The sequence below is a fragment of the Podarcis filfolensis genome, assembly GCF_964270895.1.
Source record: "Podarcis filfolensis genome assembly, chromosome: 1".
Classification (NCBI taxonomy): domain Eukaryota; kingdom Metazoa; phylum Chordata; class Lepidosauria; order Squamata; family Lacertidae; genus Podarcis; species Podarcis filfolensis.
The window spans coordinates 27817225-27836012 of NC_139604.1; the positions used below are offsets into that span (position 1 = coordinate 27817225).

Below are 18788 nucleotides of genomic sequence, written 5' to 3' on the forward strand. Positions count from 1 at the left end.
GTGTTATGACCAGGTCTGAGGCCTGACTGGAAGGGACCCAAGTAATCAGCTTCCTCCAAGCATGTCTGAAGCTGGTCCACTACCACCTTCTCAAGCATTTTCCCCCAAAGGGGATATTTGACAATTGGCATTAGTTGTTTAACACTTCTGGATCCAGGGAGACCTTAAGGAAGGGCGCACACCACAGTCTCCTTCTCCAGGAAAGCATTCATCACACCCTGGACCCACCCTCCTACAGCTAGTCCTAAGAAGCCAAGATGGGCAAAGGTGGTTGTCTAAACCTCTTCAAACAGCTTGTCCATATCCTCAGACTGCAATAATCATGACACTTTAAAACCACAAAAAATATTTAAGTGTAGTATTTTGGAGAGGTTAGAAGAAAAGAAAACTGCTAATCAGCAGAGCACCTTAGCCCATGTGAAAGTTGCTGGAACAAGCCTATATTATTCCATTAGTTTAGGAATGGGGTGAGTGGGAAGGTTCTTATAACAATCTATCAGGAGGTTAATTAAATTCCTATGTTGTAGATGTTCACAACGGTCTGTCGCTTTTGTTCTAAATTTCAAAATGCATTTAATCTGATGCGTCTGACATCATGTAATTTAATTTTAAAGAACTCCTCCTGAGATATATACCAGCATCTGGTCATTTCCCAGTAGCTCAACAGGCATTTACTGTTAAGGGCATTGTAGTTGCTAAAAGAACTATTTTAGAACCCTTGGAATCTGCTTCCTCTCCAATCAATATGCAGTATGCACAATTAGCAATTTCATTTACGAATGGAATAAAGGCATACAAAGGGAGAAGGAAACTCAAGACTGTTTTGGACGTGGGCCTTCCCGCCCAAATTATGCTGACCAAATCAATGGGCTATTGGATTTCAAAAAAAGAGAGACTTGGATGCTTATTTTAGCTATGCTTTAATACATTTCTTTTCACATACTGAAATTACCTAGAAATAATAAAAATAAAAGAACCTGGTCTCATTTTACATGCCATTGCAGAACACATATAAGTGAAATAATGGGGGAAACCCTTTGGAAGAATACATCAGTGTGCAACATAAAAAACCACCCCACGAACTCCAACTAATAAAGGCGTTTGAAGGGTGCTATGATTCATCTTTAATATGTAAATTGTGATTATGTTTTTTCCGGCATTTGTTTTCTATGCCTCATAATTGCACACACATATTAAATAATGTTGCCATACTGTTCTCCGCTTAATGAGGGGTATTTATTATTATAAATGGAACCAATGAAAATTGGATGTGTTGGATGCAAAGCAAGGATTAGAATGGATTTTGCCTCCCATCAAGTCAGTCTCTCAGCCTTATAATAACTACATCTGAATTACTCAGCTATAACTTCCAGAAAGATATGATGTCATAATCAATATAGACCGATCCATAACGAGGGCTTTGCTAGTGCAACAGGGGTACTCTCCTGCCTTAATAATTTCCTGCCTTAAGTGCTCTCATCGCAGCTTCCTTTTCTTTTCCCCCTTCATAAATTAAGCCTAGAGAAGTAACAGAATCTGACAGAAGAACTGCTGGGAAAGGGTTTATAGAGGTGGGTGCACTCAAATTGCACATAAAGTGGGACATACTGAAATATTCAACCTCATGGGTAACCCAACCTATAAGGTATGCGAGAGCCTAGAAGTGTACAGTTTAATTCAAAGGGAAGGAGAGGGGGAGCAAGAGAGCGAGACAGAGGAGTAAAAAGCAGAGAGCGTGTGTTTTATTTCTTGCCATTGAAATGTCACTGCTCCCTTTCTGACAGCCGTGCGGTTCTCAAAATCTGCCTGACTTACTCTGAAATTATTTCCCAGTGCCACAATGTTTTTTTAAGCGTCGAAATCACCTTTTTAAAAAGTTGATGAATGCAAACCTGACATTCTGCACAAATGTCCCTGCAAGGACACCTGAGACTACTTGCCAGGCTATCATGTTTATCAGCTGAGCCCAAACCGTCTGAGGGAGGTGGGGGCACATTTGTGAAAAGCTTGTCAATTCTTGGGGCAGAGCTGACAACTGACATCTTACGAGGGAACCCGATTTTTGTTTTCTGACAGAGGAACAGCTTTTGTCCTTTTAAGAACCCCCAGGAAGTTGGAAGGTGCAAAGTGCAGTTTCTGATGTCACATCGTGATGGCGGGTGGTGGAGATGGGAAGGCCCTTGCTCTTGCTAAATGCTTACCCAGGCATAGGCAAACTTCGGTCCTCCAGATGTTTTGGAACTACAATTCCCACCATCCCTAGCTAACAGGACCAGTGGTCAGGGGTGATGGGGGTTGTAGTCTCAAAACATCTGGAACACCGGAGTTTGCCTATGCCTGTGCTTACCTGTTTCAGATAACTTATTACAGACAGAAACTATATTAGACTGTGACTACATCTTTGAGGTTCATGAGAGCTTCACTGCCAACATGCATCCCATGAGAACCAACCAAACTCCATCATTATATCTGCAGATGAGACCCATTTGCAATGGTCTTTGCATGGCAATGCAACAGTTGTTTCAAATGGCAGGGCTTTATGGCTGCTCTTCCATTCTGAACAGGCTGCCCTTGACAAGCATGTTCAAGGAAAGATAAGGATTAGGAAGGAGTTGATTGGTTTTTGCCCTCACAAAAATTACCTTTCCTGTTCAGGGAAATCTATATTCTCCTTCTTCATGATGGCAGATAAACCTGAGAGCAGCTAAGGTTACCTCTTGCCCCTGCCCTCCTTTATTCTTCCCAGTTTCCCTTTTCTTTTAATTATATAGTCTTTGCCCTAGTCAACGAGCAGTTTTAAATGTGCAATCTTTCTAAGTGTGATAAATGCACAAGTGAACAAATGCATGCAGATTATTCTGTCTGGAAGAGGTACAGCTGACCTGCACTTAAAACAACTTTGGGAGCCAACTTCAAGAGCAAAGTTCTTGTGTTCCATATATACTGCTGCAACTAAATTCTCCATTACCTAAACAGGTTTTATTTAAGGGAGGGGGCTCATGGATGATATATGCTACAACAATGAACTACGGTTAACCTAAACCAGGCATATGAAAACTTGGCCCTCCAGATGTTTTGAGACTACAATTCCCATCATCCCTGACCACTGGTCCTGTTAGCTAGGGATGATGGGTGTTGTAGTCCCAAAACATCTGGAGGGCCGAGTTTGCCTACGCCTAACCTAAACTATTGAGAGTAATCACATGCACATTTGTGTTGCATACCTCCCAACATTCCTCAGATGAAAATAGGGACGTTTCTCACTCCCCACAACTAACCCTCCTTGTCCCCCCATTTTTGGCCCATCCGCTGCCACAGAGCGTTTCCACCACCATAACACAAATCGAACACAGCACACACGCCCTCCACTGTCCAGGGAAAAACCCCTTAATCCTAATTTTATTTTACTTCATTCTTTGGTAGATTTACTGAACGAAAAGCAATAAATAAGTTTCAGAAAGGGGCAAGATGTGGAGGCACAAAGCACTTCTTAGAGAAATCAAGACTCCTTGCGCTTCGCTCTACTCCGCCCCCCCTTCCCACCCAAGGTGGCCTCTGCCTGCCCCTCAGAGCCAGTGTATCACATTGGGTTGGGCCTTGATGGTGGCAGCCTCTCCTTCTCTTCACCAGTTCTCTGCTACAAGCTGCCCAAAGGTGGAGGCCAACAGTGGTGGACATGGAAAGGCCATGGGATTTTCCTTCACAGCTGTCATTGCCACTGCTGGCCCTGCTTGAGACAAGCAGTGGCTCATCCTTCTCCCCGAGTTCGGTGGCAGCAGAGCTGGCAGGGAAATTAGGGACATGCCAGGATCAAATGAGGAGCCAGGATGGCTTTTGGTAATTCCAGGACTGTCCCTGGAAAATAGGGACACTTGGAGGGTATGTTGCTGTGTTTTGATAGCAGTTTGTATCATATAAGGTGTGCTCTGCTTCACCTCTTTAAAGCCAGAGCAGAAAACATGTGCCGGGAATATCACTTAAGTAATTATCTTTGCAGCACTTATAAGGCATGAAAGAATGGGAATTAAACTCCCCTGGCAGATTAAAAATAGAAGGCTGCTTTGAACCTCTGAACCTCCTATAACACAATCAAACTTACTGCCAAAAATCCTCCGAAAGGTGCCACATGAGCAAGTGAAGATTAAAACTACAAAACTGTTTGTATGGAAAGCAAAACACGTACTTATCGGGCTTTGCGCCAATTCCGTTCCCTGCCAGGAGTTGAATGTTTCCATTATTGCAGCACAGTGAAAGGCAATATTTATTTGTGTCTGAAAACTTTACCCCACCCCACTAAACATAAAGATTTCTTTTTGACGGTGGCCAAATCACAACAGACTTTACATTTGCTCATGTGGTTGTGAGATTAGAAAACTCAGCCTTGGACACAGTGGCCTTAGTCTGCCATCTGCCCATGGAAGTTGGTGGAAAAATAACACTGAGCAAATGAATCTTGGCAGGGAGTGCATATTCTCTCACCGAGTTTTCACCTTCACCTCCATAATTTAATTATGTACATAATGCATAGTGATAAGGGAAGAAATGAGTTCATGGTTAAAGGTGAACCTCCCTAATTTGCACCTTCCAAAAAAATAAAAAATAAAAAATACATAAACCAAAACACTACCATCCTTTGAAACTCATGAATTTTGCAGGGCACTTCTCCAGTCAAGGAATGTTACACAAATGCACATACTGAGGCAAAGTGTGCATAAAAATGCATATGTTAGCAACCGTAGCATAACAAAAATGCATTATATGAAGGAAATTGCTTTGCAAAAATGTGTATAATAGGCAAAAATGCATAGAAGCACGGGTACATTCACTCAAAAATCATGGCTGGATCTAGACACACCAAAAAAGCATTGTAAACCTCAAAGTGGGAAATCATGTTGGTGGAAGACGGACCTCCACAGCACCATCTGGTGTCACAGTGTTGGAACACATATAAAACGCTTTTTTCTTTACTAATGTAGCTGAGTTTCACAATTAATTGTCATGAGGACTTAAAATAAAAGAGGAAACTGATGCAGAAACATCATTTCTTAAAGAGTGGGAAAATGGGGAACTGAAAGAAGCAGAAATTGACAGATTTGCCCATCCCTGGTAATAAAAAGCATATGTTTATGCATTTATGCATAGAATCATAGAGCTGGAAGAGACCCTGAGGATCATCTAGTCCAGGCATAGGCAAACTCAGCCCTCCAGATGTTTTGGGACTACAATTCCCATCATCCCTAGCTAACAGGACCACTGGTCAGGGATGATGGGAATTGTAGTCTCAAAACATCTGGAGGGCCGAGTTTGCCTATGCCTGATCTAGTCCGATCCCTTGCAATGCAGGAATATGCAGCTGTCACATCAAACCTGCATATATACACATGCAGCCAGGGAGGAGCAAGAGGCAAGGGAAGTCAACAGAAAAGCCTGCTTCATGTCCTAATCACACAAGGATTGAAAGGGGCAGTGAAGGCAGGGCTTTTTTCCAGCCAGAACTCAGTTCCGGCACCTCTAAGGTGGACGCCATTGCCATTCAATGAGGATGGTGCTCACGGTGAATTCCGGCACCTCTTTTTCTAGAAAATAGCACTGAGAGTAGGCCTTCTGTGGGATCTGGAAGCCTGACTGTGCATGCTTCCAGGTCCACTAGAAGTCTATGCATGCTGGCCTCCTCAGCTTAGAAAGCCATGCTCAATACGTGGGCATTGGGAGACAGGGAGCTGCACAATGCTGGGGACTGGCTGGTGCCATAGTCCAGTGCTTCCCTTTCCAGTGCCAGACCCTCCTTCCCATAATAAACACATGACAGGAACTAGAGAGAGTGTTATGTACTGAGTTGAATAGGATCCAAAATGCAGCAGTCTGATTGGTCCTAGAACAATAGGATCCAGAATGCAGCAGTCTGATTGGTCCGCAGGAGCCACCCAATCCGCTCCAGGTAGAAGTGAATCCACAACCTGATTGGCCTCCAGGAACATCCCAGAATTAGCCAATCACGTGGGGCCCATTGTGTAAATAATGTATATAAAGCAGACAGTTTGAGGAAACTTCCATTCCTCGCTACTAGCAGGCAAACAAAAATACAAAATTCCCTGATGATTAAATTCAGGCGCCTTCTTCATCATCAGTTAAGCTTCTCTTCAAGCACAACCTTTCTATTTAAAAATAGGATCCCCGTGAGGTCCCACACATTTAAATATGCAACCAACAATTTTAGAACACAACTCACAGGCAGACAGAATGTGAGGAAGGCTCTCAGTATGGTGGCATTTGATGCGCAACTAGCACAGCAATCTCCCAAAATAAACCGTTTTAGGATCAGTTTTATGACAGGTCAGATTATCAGCTCAAACCAAACATTTGTCTTTTTAAAAATCCTTTTAAGTAAAATTGACGCATCTCAATTTGGGACAGACAAGGCAATTACAACTTTCTTGGACAAATCCAGTAAGCCGAGGGAGATATTTCAAAGACGCTCTGTGGAAAATGATACGCATCCAAGGTGGGGGGGAGGGTGGATGTGAGAGAAGGACTCATATAACACGGATGCTGAACAGCTTATAGCACATACCCAGGGTGAAAAAATAAATCACTTCTTTTATTTTCAGCTTTCATTATTCATAAGGTCATATTCCTTTCCCCTTAACACAACTATTTTTAAAACTTGTGGAAAACAAAACAAAGAATGGATATGGGGTGCTCTGTCCCATCTGCCTGGATGAGCAGGGAACTAAATGAATACCATAGGACACCTGGTGTTTCCATACCATATTCAACGCTAACACTTCTAACTTCCCCCAATTATATATCAGGTTGTTATGACCCCAGATGACCCTAAAGCCACAGTATCTTGTAAACTTTAGCAACTTTAGCTCTTTGGACAGAGATAGCCTGTCACACTCTGGTAACAACTAGCCTACCTAGAGTTTTAAAAAAAAATAATTCTGTACATTTTTAAAAACCATTGGTTTTATTTTTTTTAATTGAAATCCTTCATGGATATTTTATAGCATTTTATGCAAACTACTTAGAGACTTTTTAATGGAATGACATTTTGCTAAATCAATCAATCATTCAATCAATCTACAAGTGGGCCAAAGGTTTGCAAAAACAAACTTTTCCAATGTGTGTGAGCATGACTGTATGCGTGTGCAAAAGATTTTGAACCTCTGAATTCGGAGGCAATTTCAAGGGTGGGGAGTAAATTTTTCAGATACCTGGGTGTATGTTGACTACGGCCGTGAGCAAAGGCGGCTCCCCCAACAAGACATCTGTGAAGATGAAGATGATGAATATGTAAACCACTTCTGAACTTCACTCAGTTACAGTTATGGTTACAGCTATGGTTGTTGCTTTCCTACTTTGATTGATTTGTGTACCTTGTTGACTTTTTGCAGTTGTATTTTTGAAAATTAATAAACATATAGTAAAACTAATGTACACACCTGGAATAAAGTCATCGCAGGTGGCATCCAAAGTACATTTTTCAGCCGTTGTATTTTTAATGAGGAAAAGGAGATAGCCGCCATCTTTGCTTTTATCACATGTATCTAAAGTATTCAAGGTATTACCGAAAGTGCATAAAAGCCCTTAAAACACCCTAGGAGCCAGTTACCTTGTCTCTTATACACTGGGCAGATTGCTGTGATCACCTGGAGAAGTCCTCTGTCTCACACTTATTTTATGCTCTCTTGTTTTCCATGCAAGCCAAGGCTCTCAGCAAACTGGCACCAGCAATTTGGAACACTCTTCCTATTAAATTCCAGCAGGCGCTGCTAATTCTGATATTTCATCACCTACTGAAAAACATTTTTGTTTCTCCAAGCATTTTTAGGGAATTAATTTGATTCAGTGCTAGTCATTTGTTCTGTGTTTTATAGCTTAATGGTGTTTTAATGATTTTATCGTACACTGCCTTTTTTTTTTTAATGCTTTGCTGGCCTTTAAATATCCCCCACACCACAACCCCAACTGAAGACCTGTCTTCCCAATTCACCACCACCAAATGGCATAGTAAAATTGGGAATGAGTACTTTGTTGCGGCCTTAAACTAACATCCCTGTTAGAGTGCTGCAAAGTGTTGTATGCAAGGCTGCCTTTGAAGAATATCTGGAAACTTCAATTAGGTCAAAATACAGCCAGTTTTGGGGATAATAATGCAATATGTGTAAGGTTGGTGCGGTTTCTCTACTTAGGTTTTGAAAACCTTTGTTTGTGACATTTATTTATGTCTTGAATATGGTTTTTATGTTTTTTTGTGGTATTTACTATTTTTTTTTAATAAAAAGAAATACAAAATACAAATGCAGTCACTAGACAATTGACTTCAACAGTCTGGAAAGAAAATATATTGGTGTTTTAAAACCAACTAACTGGCTCCTGGTCTGTTTTATAGCACAATTCAAATAATAACAATTAGAGCTCTCTACAGACTGGCATTTGAATATCTAAAGCACTGACTTCTTGTCACATGAATTGGCCCATGTCAAGAGACATGGAGACATCATGGAGAGAGTGGTCAGATGAGCAGCAGGTGTGGGAGGAGATTGGGGAGTTGGAGGAGCCTGATGCAGAGGAAAGCCCTAGAGGAATGCTGGGAGGGCCCTTATGGCTTGGGAAGCAGAGAATTGGATTTGGGGACAGGGCTAAGCAGAAGAGTGACCCACCTCTGGGCCATCAGATACCATTAGCATAACATAAGTGTGGTGGCCTTGGTGTTTGCCCGTGGCTTTCAGGGAGGAGGCATCTAAGGGTAGATCTGGATTCAAGTTGTCCCATTGCCTCCATCTCTATCTCCAAGGATGCAGAGATGACTGCACCAGCAGGAACAGACAGTGCATACTTTTTGTACTCATAAGGATGCCCACTTGCTTGCCTGGTGCTGAGACTAGGGGGCATGTCAAGTGTTGAAACAAATAATAATAATAATAATAATAATAATAATAATAATACAGTCATACCTCGTTATGTTTGCTTCAGGTTGCGCATTTTCAGGTTGCGTCCTGCTGCGACCCGGAAGTACCAGAAAGGGTTACTTCCGGGTTTCACCGCTCACGCATGCGCAGAAGCGGCAAATTGCGACCATGCATGCGAAGATGCGGGTTGCGTTCTTTTCAGGTTGCCAACAGGCCTCCAGAATGGATCTCATTCGCAACCAGAGGTACCACTGTAATAATAAATTTTTATTTGTACCCCGCCCTCCCTAGCAAGAGCTGGGCTCAGAGTGGCTAACATCATATAAATAATACAATATGCATAGAAACAAGCAATCAATCGATTAAGATGCATCCTAAAATTAATTCAAATAAATTAAAATTAAAGTTAAAACTGAACTGATGACAATCCGCAGGTTAAAACTAAAAGTGGTTAATACTTGCCAGGACCAACTGTTTCCACTGATATAAGGACCTGTGAGTGGTAAGTTCACACCTAGCCATATATTGTAGAGCTCTGCCATGCCTTAAGAATGTGTAGCCTGCAGCCAAGCCTTTGTTGGGACAGTGTACTGATTTTTGCAACAGAGCCTTTCATCACAAACTGATAGTTTGCAGAGGGCTTTAAAAATTAGTCAGAGAGCTGCATACAGGCCCAGAACCACACATTGCCCACCTCTGATGTATGGGTTGAGATTATCATGGCTGCAACCCTTTGACCCTGCAGTTATTGTGCATTCTCACAGCTCACTGCAGAAAAGCCATGGCAGCTTTCCCAATTCACAGGTCCCCCCACCCCCATTAAGTACTAAAGCAAGGTTTGTATCTAATGTAGCACCGAGTAACCATCCTACCAGTGTAAGGATTTGTGTTTGTGCAGCAGGACGTCCGCTGTCCTCCGCTTGCACATGCCCCATCTGCTCTGGAAGGTTAGGGGAACACCTAGAACAGATTCAGATGTTATGTACTGAAGTTCTCACCCTAGGCCAGCAGGGGGATACTGTAGATAGTTATGCAAATAAGGGTTCGAAAGTAACGTTCACTGATTGGATAGTTTTAGAAAATTGTTACAGTTACGTTGTACTGGAGCTCTATTATAAGCAGGCTGACTGAACCCTTCAGTTCAGTTCTGGCCTCTGAATAAACAAGAGCTGTTTGAAGAATCGCTGTGTCGTCTGATATGCTCACCCACAACTTAACAAAAAGTGTAAATCCTAGGAGTTTCTCAGCACTACACTGGAAACTGTTTTCCTGTTTGTCCCTTTCCTGAATCTATTCAAAATAGTCAGGAACTACTTGTTCGTCTAATTTTAGCATCCTCCAAAGTACACATACCTTTTCATCCCTGGCTAATTTGACATTAAGTGTTTAAGTGATAAGGAGGGAAGAAAACAACATAACTTGTTTGAATGTCAGACATCGAATGATGCCAAGGCACTGCTTGATTAAACCCAAAGCTGCAGATAGACTCGCAGCCCAAAATAATCTGCCCCAGGATGAACTTGAATCTGTACCTTCAGTGCAATCCTGAGGCAGCAGTCTTGAAGTTGGTTAGGACCTCAGCTGGCCTTAGAAGTTCAGAAATAAAGATGAACCTCAGATATAACATGGATGGTCAACAATGCTAAATTTTGGGGGGCTGGAGATGGTGGCGGCAAAGAGATAAGCGCCTACTAGACAATGTGGGAACATAACTTGAAAGATATTGGGAGAGTAAGAAGAACCTAAATGAGAGGTATGTGAAAGAACTATTAGAAAAAGAAGTGGGCAACTTAATGTTAGAAGCTTGTGGTAGGTGTGGCCTGCACATATTCATTCATGTGCACATAGCCTCTCTCTCTCTCTCTCTCTCTCTCTCTCTCTCTCTCTCTCACACACACACACACACACACACACACTCTCCCTCACACACACTTAAAAATGGGGAGAGTGCAATCCTCACTCTCCCATACCTTCCAATAAGGACATCTGTAATTATTATTCCATGATAATAATAATAATAATAATAATAATAATAATAATAATAATATTTATACCCTGCCCATCTGACTGGGTTGCCCCAGTCACTCTGAGCAGCTTCCAGCATACATAAAAACATAATAAAACATTAAGCATTAAAAAAAACTTTCCTATACAGGGCTGCTTACTTAGCTCCTTGGCTCGTGGGTCACATAACTCTATACCCTCCAACATTTCTCCGATGAAAATAAGGACATTCTAAGGAAAAGCAGGACATTTCAGGATCAAATCAGAAACCAGGATGGCTTCTATAAATCCAGGGCTGTCCCTGGAAAACAGGGACACCTTGAGGGTCCGATCTCAAAAGCTCTCCTTGCTGAAACAGAGAAGGCTGGACCACTCCCTACTTCAGCAGGGAAAGAAAGCACTTTCAAAATGCTGGTAGTGCTGGTGCAAGGAGTTATCTCCACTGCTGAAGGTTATTCTGCCACAACCAATACTTTACCTTCCTGTTTATTTCCATCATCCTGGTTTGAAAAATTCAATTTCAGGCCAGAATATCAGTGCAAAACATCACGAAGTAGAAAAGTTGTTAGATCAGTTGTCTTGAGCTATGCTTATGGTGAAAAAGAAGGACTAATTGCACAGTTGCACAGCCATTTTTCTGCAGTCATTGCACGTTGACTGTGCCATTTTGGGCTGAGCAGGCTGTGTGTGTGAGCATACTAACGCCATATGCTGAAGTCGGCGTAGATATGATTTTGGAATGAAAAACAGATAATTCTTTTGGGAAGTTGTGTTGAATGCTAGGTTCAACAAGCAATAACTTCAGATTTAATTAAACTTTGAAGTCCAAGTGGAATGCTCTTGGGGGTAAGGGAGGTAGGGAAAAGCAACCCAATGCCTATTAATACCACAAACATTTCAGTCAGAATCCCTAGATCTTCACCACAGTGCTAATTGTAAAGCACTAAGCTGTTGGTTTATATTAGCGATAGAGGGACATGCCTCTTTATTTTCAGCATGTCTATTTTTATAAAGATTGCAGCTTGGTAATGGTCCTTAAATACATGCTGGAGTAATGGGGTAGGCTGCGTGAGGATTGCTTCTGAATACCTTGTGAACTTATTAGCCAACATGGCACAATTAGGGGCGGTGATCTCACTGAAGGAACAAGTCATGTGTAATCTAATACCCTATCGTATTAGCTCACCATTGAAATAAATAATTAGGAGGCAAAAGAACCAAAAACAAAGCACCTACCTAGCATGAAATACTTGGGAGTATTACTAGCCAATCTTTCCAACAAGAGTTCATACCAGCGCAATAATTACTGTTGTGACAATGTAACCAGAAACAAATTAACACTAACCATATATGACATTTGAAAAGTTATTGTACTCAGTGCTGTATAAAACTTCTGCTAGTTTCAGTGCTAGTTTCTAAGATCTGTTCAAAACTTTTCAGACATCATACACACTATTCAAAAGCAAGCAAAAAAGATAAACTCTTCAAACGATCTGTATTTCTTATTCTTAATTACTAGTTTTGCTTCTAGGCCCTCTTCTGTGTTCTTGCCTTAAGTTGTTGAATGCATGAAGTGAGGTCCGCTCACACAACGAGACCCCCCCCATCTCACCCACCTGCATACCCCCACAACCCTTAAATCTGCTCCGGGCGTTGGGGACACCCCAAGAACAGGCTCAGGGGAGCACAAGGGGAGTGCCTCATTTCCCACCACACTGAATTCCTCTTGCATTGAATTCCACCCGGTGATTTTAAACATCCATGGAAATTTCAGTTCTCACTTCAATCCTACATTTGCACAGTGTCATAAATGCTACCTTTAGATGGTGTGCTATCTCTTTACAACAAAACCTTTGTGCCCTCCAGATGTTTTGGACGTCCCCTCCTGTCAGCCCCAGACAGCAAAGGTCAGAGAATTGTGCTTCAAAACATGTGGAATGCATCAGGTTCAGGAAGGCTGTGCTAAATATTATGATGTACTTGAGCTGCTATGAAAATGACGATTGCTGTTTTAATTTAAAAATGCTGATGCACTCAGGAATTAGAGAGAGAGAGAGAGAGAGAGAGAGAGAGAGAGAGAGAGAGAGAGAGAGAGAGAGAGATTTTCATGCAGCGGGTGCTATTAACTTCAATGGGGTTTGTTCAGATCAAACCAAGGTTTACATCCAACGAAGTGGAATTGGGAGTGCAATCTTGCAGTTTGGGGTTTGATCTCCAGCTGCAATCATTATGATTAGGTGCTGAAAATGTATCCATGTGGTGTATAGCCAATATATCAGTGTGTGTGATGTTTGCATGCACAAACCTGATCAGTCCACAGCCGCTCAGCTAGAAGTCCACACAAACTAACAAAGTAAAGCCAGTGAGTGCCACAGGTTGAGAGAGTGGTGTGAGATTCCAAGTATTGGCCATTTTGCTGATTCTAAAATAACATTTAAATGCCACTCGTGTTCTTGCTCCCTCTCAGCCCTGTATCAATAAATGCCATGCTGTATCTATAATCTCCACATAAAACCCATGTCTTGAGAGGGAAGCAGTTTCTGTTCACCGCTCACACAGGAATGCCTTGCTTCCCACTCACATGAACACAGAGAATAATGCCCAACCCACTTACCTTTCCTAATGTTCAGAACTCTGTGAGAGGACCGCAGCCTCTTTGTCACTGAAAAATCTTTATAGTCCTCTCCACACAGACTTGGTTTTGCTTGGTTTTCTTTGCGATACAAAGTTCCCAGTCCCCTGAATACAGAGTCTAGTGGAGACCAGCTCCACTGAAACACGCACCTCTCCCTTCTCTCAAGTGAGAGGATTGAGACAGCTGGTTTTATTTTAGCCCTGCATGCAGAACATGGCACTTGGCACCTATTTTTAGGGGCTGAGGCCTGATGAGCCAGTGCCTGAGTCGACTACTAGCTCTAGGAACCTGTTAGTAAAGGCCATCTTAGAGTGTCCTTTTGTCATATCTCTATGCATGGCATAAGCACTTGTTCAGTCAATCAAAGTTTCACTTACCTAACCCTCTAGTCATTCCTCCTTAAGTTTTCCCCCCCTATATAAAACAAGAACTCCAATTATCCTACCAAAATAGGAACAACCCCACAATGGTTTAGATTAACATTTCTACCCCTTTCCCCTTACTTTATGCATACCAAGTTATTTTGTGAGGAATTTTTTATTATTATTTTAAACTCCTATTCTACCAAACAATATATATGCTTTGGATTAGCATTTCTTTAATGGAGGTTATACAGCAGGTTATTTTGTGAGGGAAATGTTTCCTTTAAACCAAGAAGTCCATATTTTTTAGGAAGTAGCACATTAAACTCTGGGGATGTGCATGAAAAAAAGCAATGGGAGAAGAGGTAGGCGGCCAGGCGAGAGCTGCGGGAGTCTGCCTTTCTTTCTAGGAATGATATGATATGCATGACATAAATGTGATAGTTAAAGAATAACTAAAAAGACTTTTTATTCTCTTTTTTCCTATCTGCTTTCTGTTTTGTATTTTCTTATGAGTTTGAATTTTCATGTTTAATATGTTAAAAATAACTTTCAATAAAACTGATATTATTATTTTAAAATGAAATTGACCCTGACTGGAACAGGGTTTTTTAATTTTTAACCTGAGCCAAAACTCAGTCCCACAACTTGCTCAAAGTGTCAAGTTCAAAGTGAAGTAGCCATGAGTGCATTTCCACCACCACCCCCCCCGGTCACCTCTGCATCACGACTCTCTATTCCCAAGCCTGTGAGGTTGATAATAGATTCACCAGTGAAACTCTGCTTACTGTGAAATATGAGATGTTACTGTCAAAACATCTGAGGAATGTTGATAGGGTTTTGAGAAAAGGAGTGAAGCTCCTCACAGGAATTCCACACATCCCAAGGCTGTCATGCCAAGTTTTGCCTGTACTGTATTGATGGGAGCACCCTGATCAGGTGAAACATTTGTGGAATTTGGAGGGAAGACCATTTGTGTAAGTCTAGCCAAATGTCTAGATCAGGGTGGTGGTAGCAGTTTCTTGCATACATACAAGTGTATCTTCTAAGTTAGAAAATGCAGCTTCTAGACAGGAGCATACATTAGTACATTTCTTTTAAGTATTGAGGATATCATGGAAAGCTTAGAGGCAAACCAGTCAGAAAGTTAGACAAAAAACTTTATTGTCTCTCTCTAGCAAGAATAGAGGTGACACAGGGAATGCCTGACTCCCGCAAATACAACTAAGTAAAGTGCCACCTAGTGAGTTGACTGTATAATTACCCCTAACCACAAAGAGGGCAGCCACACTTTCCAATTCTATTGTGAAGCTAATTTTATACACAAGGAAGAATGAGTACTGAGTATTAAAATAAAACAATGGCGTGGATCCCAGGCCAGTAAATGCTTTCACTGTTTTCACACAGGATGGTGACAAAGTATGTCTTTATTTGGATCCCTAAATTATCTATCACCTTTTTGTCATGTATTAGCATGATCAAGGAACATAATCCAGGGCAGGTCTAAACAAATATAGGGTGATGATTATCAGTTCTCGAATTAGCAACCCCCCTCCCCATGAATAGAGGGATCCTTTATAAAATTTAGAATTCTTGACTACCTAACTCTGCCTAAAAAGTCCTGTTGCACTGATTGATCTTGTTCTGCACACACAACAATTCCACCCTCAATATTTATTTTATCCCCCCCCCCAAAAGTTACATACTCTGGTATATTTCCAGGATGATATATAATCATCCTATATTCAATTTAAAGTCAATTTTTCAATAGTTCTGCACTCAACTTGTGAGTCACATCCTTGAATAAGTGAAGGAAGGTTCATTAAGGAGATGAACAGCTAATAGGAATAAGAGGCCTCTTACCAAACCTCTCACTAGCCACCTTTAGTTTTCCTGACATCTTATTCCATAGACTATGGAACAATAGAATCATAAAATTGTAGAGTTGGAAGGGACCTAAAGGGTCATCTAGTCCAACTCCCTACAATGCAAGAACCTCAACTCTCGGGCCCCCATCCAACTTGAAACCAAACTGTACCCTGATTAGCTCTGCAAATGTGCTAGTAGTTTTGCTGCTGCACCACTAGGAATGGCATGGATTTCATGGAGGCAAGATACCATCTGCTTATTTATGTATGACATCTGTCTGCTGCCCCATAACTTAGAGTTCCCTGAGTGGCTTACAATACTTAAAAGAAGAAATAAAGAAATACAAATTGATACATGCAATCATACAAAGGGGTAGTGCTCTCCTTCTCAACCATTGTCTTATAGATCATCTTTGTGCCCTACCACCTCTCTTGGGGAGCTTTTGTACATCCTTGGCTTGTTTTGAAGTGAATGCCTTCATACCCATCTTACTATTCATTGGAGCTGCTTCCTACCAGCACTGCCTCTCTGTTAATCAATTCATAAACACAGAGGTGGGGACCCTTTCTCAGCTCAAGGGCCACATTGCAGCCTGGATAGCTCAGTTGGTTAGAGTGTGGTGCTGGTAACGCCAAGGTTGCAGGTTCGAGCCCTGTATAAGACAGCTGCATATTCCTGTACTGCAGGCGTTTGGACTAGATGATCCTCAGAGTCACTTCCAACTCTACAATTTAATGACTCTACTATTCCTTTCTGAGAGCAACATACCAATGGTTGGTGGGAACAGAGGCAGAAGTGGGCGGAGAATGAAATGCGGATTTTACCTTAGTACAGTAGGCTAGCTTCTCCACACCCCACTCTGTCCTCCCTCCATGCATGATCAGAGCTCAAGGCCAGGCGAAAACACTCAAGAAGGTTGCAAAGCCAGTCTGGGTGAGCAGTGTGCCTCAGGAGGGTGTGTGGCCTAAGGACCAGTCAGGGAATCCTGGTTCCCTGTTTGGCCCCCAGATCTGAGGATGTCACACTTTGGGAAGTCTCAGCTGTTTGTCTCTCCCTCCACCCCACTTTTTTGGGAGGAAGCTTAGCAAACTTCAGTTTGGTTCCCCAATTAGTAAGCATGCATTAAAACCGTATGTATGGTAGCTAAGATTCATCAAGTAAGTTAGAGGTATGATCCAGCTGCCATCAAGCATGCAGATTGCTTCTCAGCTTTGCCTCCACTAGATATTTGGTTGAGTCAATTAAAGCAATTAAAGCCTGAAGTAATTAAGGACAGCGATCCATGCTGATTGATCACATGGCGCCTGATGGCAGCGTTTTCACACATTTATGGAAGGAGGCTGCAATTATCCTGCAAGGAACACAGACCCTGTGACCTGAGAGTGGGGGAAAGTAGCCTGGTTTTCACTGTCTTTCTCTTTTTTACTCAAGGATTTGTATGTTGACAGATGCACCCAGGCTGGTAGGAACAGGCCCAAATGGTGAAAAAGAAAAGAAGGGGGGGGAATGATAAATCTGTTAAAGGTGGGACTTAAATCCCGGAGAGATAAAATAAGACAGAAAATACACAAAACACATACTCTCTCATACAACTAAAATGTCTGGCAAGAGGGTTTAAAATAATAATAAATAAGAATTCTAATCTTGTTTACCAATGTGACAAGGACTGATGAGTGTACCGACATCAGCTCTCCAAATGCTTGTCAGATTTAAGGAAATACGTGTTTCTATCTGTCGCTGAAATAAATTCCCTGGAACAAGGGCACAGAATCCAAGTCCTCTAGCACACAATCTGGGATAAATGAGCAATCACTCTGGGCGTGACATTGTTATAAAGCCAACAAAAGTGCAAGGTGAACTCCGTCGATGACTATTCACATTTTTCAAATTATGTTAATCCAACAGCAGCTAGCTACTGGTACTTACTGCTGCGGTTTATCAATTACAGTTTCCATGCTCTAAACAAGTATAATTTCAAGGTTGATGGAAGCCACACTCCCACATAACTGAGGGCGTGTGTTTTTTTTCCAAAAAGGAAAAGGCTTAACCTTCACTTCCTCTCAACAAGCTAACAACATCCATCTCTACTAGATGAAAATGTTCAGGTTCTATTTCAACTTCGTTTTCCAGGCTTCAATACATTATCTTCCTCAGCCGTCATTCTGGTTAGCAGCAAATGGGATTAGCCGGGGAGGTGTGCAATTAACAGTTTGCTGACAGTATTTAAATTGTCTAAATTACAGGGCAATCTTATGATCCTTGGTATGCTGGTAAGTCGCTATGCCAGGGCTGCCACAGACATGTCACAACCCGATACAAACCAATATCAAGGTCAACAGCAAAATAGCTGCAGAAACAAAAGCTAATGTGCCAATGCCAACACTCCCTCAAGCGTTCCTGGAAGCTCTGCTGCCAACCCTCAATCATGCCACTGATGCTCTCTAATTGTGCATAGAAAGTACCGGTCGGTGCATGGCAGCTGGACATTCTCATTATGCACACATGGCCTCCGCACAATGTACAAGCAACCATCAGGAATGAGAGGACAGCAGTGCCCACCCTCTGCACAAACAGTCGTGATGCTCCAGGAATGAGGCCTGCATGGAGAATGTCAGAGTACAAAGGTTCAAGCCCTACTGCGACAAACATGGTTCCACACAAGCAGTGTCTCCAACACTGCATAAAGCACATCTGTATTGTAGCCTCTGTGCATGGAAGTCAGCATCGTGCAAGAAAGAGGTGAGAGCTACATATGCAAGAAAGGATGGGAATTGCAGCAGCATGGGAGCTGCTCAGTGGGAAAGGACAATGCAATGGGAAAATAAGAGCCATCATTTTAACTCCCACCTAGAGCTGACGCTAGAGAGGGAGGCAGGTGGTGCTGTGGGTTAAACTACAGAACCTAGGGCTTGCCAATCAGAAGGTTGGCGGTTCAAATCCCCACGACGGGGTGAGCTCCCATTGTTTGGTCCCAGCTCCTACCCACCTAGCAGTTCGAAAGCA

General features: G+C 42.1%; 1 protein-coding gene across 1 annotated transcript in view; it reads right to left on the reverse strand.

Moving 5' to 3' along the window:
- XIRP2 (xin actin binding repeat containing 2) overlaps positions 1 to 13759 on the reverse strand; it is a 78549-nt gene extending 64790 nt beyond the window's left edge. Inside the window, exon 1 of the mRNA XM_083576735.1 lies at positions 13534 to 13759. The gene's annotated coding sequence lies outside the window, so the exon portion shown is untranslated. The remainder of the gene's footprint in view (positions 1 to 13533) is intronic.
- Between the last annotated feature and the right edge of the window lie 5029 nt (positions 13760 to 18788).